This window comes from Myotis davidii, unplaced genomic scaffold, assembly GCF_000327345.1.
Source record: "Myotis davidii unplaced genomic scaffold, ASM32734v1 scaffold10, whole genome shotgun sequence".
Classification (NCBI taxonomy): Eukaryota; Metazoa; Chordata; class Mammalia; order Chiroptera; family Vespertilionidae; genus Myotis; species Myotis davidii.
This window is the reverse complement of record NW_006283544.1, coordinates 689,840-695,733: the sequence shown is the minus strand read 5'-3', so window position 1 is coordinate 695,733 and position 5,894 is coordinate 689,840. Positions and strand designations below refer to the sequence as shown.

At 36.7% G+C, this 5,894-nt stretch overlaps 1 long non-coding RNA gene across 1 annotated transcript in view; it reads right to left on the bottom strand.

Annotated features, from left to right (window-relative positions):
- Positions 1–427, bottom strand: part of LOC107183258 — a 9,869-nt gene extending 9,442 nt beyond the window's left edge. The window contains exon 1 of the long non-coding RNA XR_001514050.1: positions 417–427. This is a non-coding gene — a long non-coding RNA (uncharacterized LOC107183258). The remainder of the gene's footprint in view (positions 1–416) is intronic.
- Positions 428–5,894: the final 5,467 nt, after the last annotated feature.

Genomic DNA, 5,894 nt, shown 5'->3' with positions numbered 1-5,894 from the left:
GTGTGTGTGTGTGTGTATATATATATATAGTTGTAAACTATATTAAATTAGCTTAAATTTTGTCATAAGCTACATTACATTGTTATAAAATATATATTTTGTTATGAAATATAATACACTCTAACAAAATAAATATTTATTCCTGTTCCATTAATAATATACTAAGAAATTCCTTATAGAGGTCCTTCTCACTTATCATTAAATGCTCTTAAATCATCCCAGAATTTATAACAATAAATGTTAGACATTACAGAGGCCCCCACAACAACACATGAGATCAAGGCAGAGTGAAGCTGGCCTATATAGCAATTAGCAAACAGTGCACATTTCAGTCAGTTAACAATATTTCTGAATCGATCAATGATAACTTGGAGTGCAGTTTTAACTTCATTGTCAGGTTATTATGCATAGTGCACTGACAGGCTTAGTTTAGGGCCAGAGAAGTTTGAGCTATTGCACAGAAGAGTGGGAAGAGGCAGCAAGGATCAAATAGCAGCCTTGGAACTTTGAGCTGGGAATGGTGCTAACAGTGGCCAGACTAATGACTTTGACTTGTAAGACCTCTCAACTTTGCTGTAGGTCATCTGGAGTTCTATAGCCAGAGCAGTGATGAGCTAAGGTTGTTACTATAACTAATGATTAATGAAGTACTTAAAGTAGTGAGAATTTTATGCACACTAGTTGGTATTTTACCCTTTAAATGTGCAATCATATAGCAATCATCAGAATCTTCCAAAAAAAAAAAAAAAAGAACAAATCACTCAAAAAGACAATCCTAATGATGACCTTTTCAAAAAGGTTTTATCTTAGGATATATAGGAAAATACAATATTTTAAGATTGAGAACAGCTTCTTTTGCTGGTATATGCTCATTTTAATCGGCGGCAATTGTAATATATTTCACTTAAAACTTTGTAAGCTCAATTCTTCTTACTTTTCCTTCCCACATGTTTATATGAGGCTATGAACCTAACCGAAGCCCTGTTTTCAGATAGCATAGAATGGATAGGTGAGTCCTGGGTTCTCCCAGAAGACCAAGCTGTAGTCCTGGTTTCTGAGACCGTTTGAGGCAACACGGCTGGAAATTCTCAGAAGGATGATGGTGGAGGGTACATTTCTCCAAATGCATGATAACCCCAGGAGCATACTGAGGTTCATAGACACACCATGTAGGTCATGTTGAGAGGTGAGAATACTGGCTACATAGCATACCATGGTGGGTTGTAGGGCAGAGCAGTTAATTTTTGCTTTCCTCTAATTCAGTGGTTCTCAACCTTCTGGCCCTTTAAATACAGTTCCTCATGTTGTGACCCAACCATAAAGTTATTTTCGTTGCTACTTCATAACTGTAATGTTGCTACTGTTATGAATCGTAATGTAAATCTCTGATATGCAGGATGGTCTTAGGTGACCCCTGTGAAAGGGTCGTTCGACCGCCTAAGGGGTTGCGGCCCACAGGTTGAGAACCACTGCTCTAATTTTTTTCATTTACCTTCACGGTTTTTTAAAAAAGTGCTTTTAGTTGTTTATTTAAAGTATGTTTTACTTAAATAAATAAAAAAAACAGTTAAGAAATATAGTGCTTATTATTATTTGCCAGCCATGGTCTAAGTTTTGTTGATATATTCATTCGTTAATAATACAGATTCCATAAGGTATGTACTTTCCCCTTTAACAGATGAGGAAACTGTGGCACAGAGAGGTGAAACAAGTTGCTCAAGGACATAGCTAGTAAGTGGCAGAGCTGGGATTTGAACCTAGGACTTTAGGTGATCAGTCTTGTGCTCCTAATTCCTGCCCACTGCTGCTTCATTGTGTAGCTCTACTAAATGAGATACCATGCAAAAAATATAAAACGTGGGACCTGTGCACAGAAGATTCTTAACAATTTTTAGCTCTCATATAAACATCTTGATGTATAGGCTTCCTTTGAAAATTTTTTTAAAATTGATTTCAAAGAGGAAGAGAGTGATAGAAACATCAACGATGAGAGAGAATCATCAATTGGCTACCTCCTGCACGTCCTACACTGGGGATCGAGCCCACAACCTGGGAATTGAACTGGTGACTTCCTGGTTCATGGCCTGATGCTCAACCACTGAGCTATGCTGGCTGGGCATGGATAGGCTTAGTTTTAAGGAGGGATGACTCCATTATTGCTCAGAGGTTAATATTGTCGACTCAGCAGTCAGTCAACCTGGGTTCAATATCTTCCGTCCTTTACTAGTTGTGTGGCTGTGGTCAAGCTGTATAACTTATGTGTGTCTAGTGTCCTCATTTGTAAAAGGTGATACGAAGAGTAGGTAGTGATCTCAGAGGGTTGCTGTGAGCTTGAACAAGATATCATGTAAAGTTCTTGCACACCTCTCAGTACATAGTAACCACTCATAAAATTTTGATGTCATTTTTAGGGAGCCTATATGGACTGATATAATGCCCAGTATTCCATGGGGAACATAGTAGACAGGAAGTAAATATTTCATGACTGAAATGGCCATATAACTTAATTTGCCCAAGTTTGATTTGCCCCAGGGATGACTGAGGGCCAGAGAGGTTGTATAATATTTTCCTGCTCCCTGAAGGATGCCAGGATGACTCAGCAAACCCTCATTCTGGCATTTGACAGTGATATGCTAAGCTGCTTGGGCACTGTCTCACTTTGATATGATCCCAACTCTGACACATTTCATGGTTTTAGATACTGACAAACTCAAGCCAGGTCAGTCCCAATGTGCTAAGAATTGCTGCAGATTTGGGTGTAGCTAAAGAAAATACAGGTATTAACATTTGCTCACTAAATGTAATACATGTGACTTTCTAATGTTTAGAACTTACTAAACGACAATTACAATTTTTGAAAGAAAGTCTATATAACAAACATGATGTTTACAATGCTGTCCCTTTGAGGTAGCATAAATTCTGGGTATAGTTTTAATGTTTTGTAGACTACGTTCTTAGATAATTAGTATATTACTAAGTATATTAATTAGTGTATTCTATTTGCGCTGTCATTTATTCACCTAACAAATACTTATTAACTACCTACTATATGCCAGGCACTGTTCTAGGAGTTGAGGATAAGGTAGCAAACAAAGCAGATAATAATTATGTTAACAACAGATAATTTACATTAAAATGACATTACTTCAGTGTACTAATACTGTCCTGAAAATACCGTGAAGTTGATAATCAAATTTAATAACCAGACCTTCTAAGTCCCACAATCTTTACTAAGTTGTAAATATGATTGTAACATGTTATTGTTTCTTTTAAAAATGTGTACCTATGAAACTGTGGCTTAATTATTATGCCTGGCAAAACAAGACGGTAAAATCTGGGAGAGCAGGGGCCAGTTCCTCTAAACCAGCATTTTGAATGTTGTTTTCCATGAACTATTGATAGGTATTCAGCTTAAAAGCAAAAAGTGACTTTTTTGCATAAATGACTTTTCAAATACATCTGTGCCTGATAAATATCTGAGCACGGAGAATGATACTCAGAGTTTCTCAAACCTGAGTATTTGATTGCAAAACCCTCTTTCTAATGAACCTCTTTCTTGGGCAATTGTCTTACTAAACATATTTTGGAAAAAATAGTTGCCAAGGCTCCTCTGTAATTTATTTTCAAGGCATAAAGAAATTATAGACTCATAGGGAAAAAAATTAAAAAAACAACGAATTTTTATTTTGTTTTATAAGATGAACAACAGGACAATAAAAATGCACTCTAGGTCAATAGCTTTCCTTCCTAAGTAACGTCTGTATCTGACACACATTCTTTCTACACAGCGGGGAGGCAGCCTCACTCTCTCTATTGATGGCAACGACAAACCTGCACCTCCCTTACTTCACGTACGATCTCCCGTGTGGAGCTGCCCCCACTCCGCATCCCCCATTTAATAACCTCCATAGTCAGTCATCCTCCTTTTGTAGGCCTTGTTCACACAACTAACTGTGGGAAGAAAAAAATTGTTTTTGTTTTGCAATAGGTAATACATTCACCTGGTTCAAAATTCAAGATGTACAAAAGAGTAAAAATCTCTCTTCCACCTCAGTTCTCCAACCACCAGTAAAATCAATGTTGCTATATTTTGGTGTACCCTTCCAATGATATTTTATTCAAATACAGGCAACATATGGGTGTATGTTTTCTCCATCCACAAATGTATATTATACATAAATTTTACACTTTTTTCTCAACAAGTTATATTAGAAATTACTGTTGGCCAGTCCTCGTGGAGTTTTCACATCTGATTTTGCATAATGTGTGCAAAGTATTCCGTTCAATAGATGAGCTATAAGTTATTTCACTAGTACACTATTAACATTATTTCAAATATTTTGCTATTGCAAAGATTGTTGCAGATAAACCTTGTCAAATCTATAAATTCACATGCTTGAGAGTTTATTTGTAGAACATTCCTGAAATATACTTTTGAGTCAAAAATATGTGCATCAGTAATTTTATAGATATTGTCAAATTACCTTCCACAGGAGTTGTACCAATATATATTCCACCAACCATATATATGTTTCTTTTGCCTATGCTCATGACAACAGTGTACCATATCATAGTATAGTTTAAAATTGAAATTTATACCTTTAAGAAGCAATAGTGTTTTTCATTAAAAATACTTTTATAGAAATCATTCAAGAATATTTTGCCTACTTCCCTTGCCTTCTTCTATAGCTCATATTCACGCTAATCCTCCTAATCTTTCTTTGATGTTTAGCTGCCATCATTATGAACATCAATTCTGTGCTCTAATGCAGCCATACCTTAAGGGGTAGTGATGACTAGGGGCTTTTTGTTAGGCGTGGGACTGGGTTCAGAATACTATGCCACTATTGTTTTTCTGGCTACATAATTTCTTTCAGCTGTTGCTTTGTATGTCTGTGAGTATCCCCTTGGCTTCTAATCTGTTTCCTTAATTAATATTATAACATTGGAGGAAGAGAGTGAAAGAGGTTCTTAGTCTTCAAAATAATAGCTACTATTCATTAAGTGTCTTTTATGTTTCAGGCAGATGTTTACATGTGTTATCTTATTCAATCATTATTGAAATCTTATATGGTAGATATTATTTGCATTGTACTGATACATTTTACTGATAGGCTCTTGACATTTGTAAATGGGAGACCTGGGATTCAATATTCTAATGACCTGATCGGTTTTCTCCTTCCTCCAGAAGAAAATGTACGAGTTTTGTGACAACTCTTTTCCTCACTGTTCAAAGACCCTTTTCTCCACTTACGTTTGGATTCCCAGATGTGTTCTTGGGGCCTGGAGTTACTCTACCTGTGACCTCTGGAAGCACAGGGCACTACTGCACATTACTTTACACTTAATATGCATCAAAGCCTGAAGCTAAGAGTATCTTAATGTGAACCAAAATAACTAAAGAGCCAGGTCAGCAATCATTTTAGCAATAAATGTCTGCTTCATTATATTGTGAACTCTCTAATGAAATTCCTTTTCAAAGGGTTTTATGTGAAGCATGCGACAAGCAGTATATTCTGGTTTTGAATTAGCAAGGAGATTCAAAGAGCTTGGCATCTGTGGCATACAGGTGGCTGATTTATCACTTCCTATCTGGCCGAGCCACATCGGAAGTTCCTTTACTGTTGCTGTGTCACAGGATGGGCCTTTGCTTCTTCTTGACCACTGAGTGCCACAGAATATAAATGCCCAAAGCTCTGAAAAAATTTTTTATTTTCTTGAGTTCAATTTGTTTTTCTGCCACTTACATTTAATGAACTAGCTCCATAGCACTCTGATGCAATCCTGGGAGAGGCTCATTTCTCCTCTAGCTTCTTGGTCTCCAGTACCTTATCCTGAAAAGCCAGGTTCCTCTCAGGTTAAGGATTCAGCACCCAGGATTCAGGTCTCTTGCT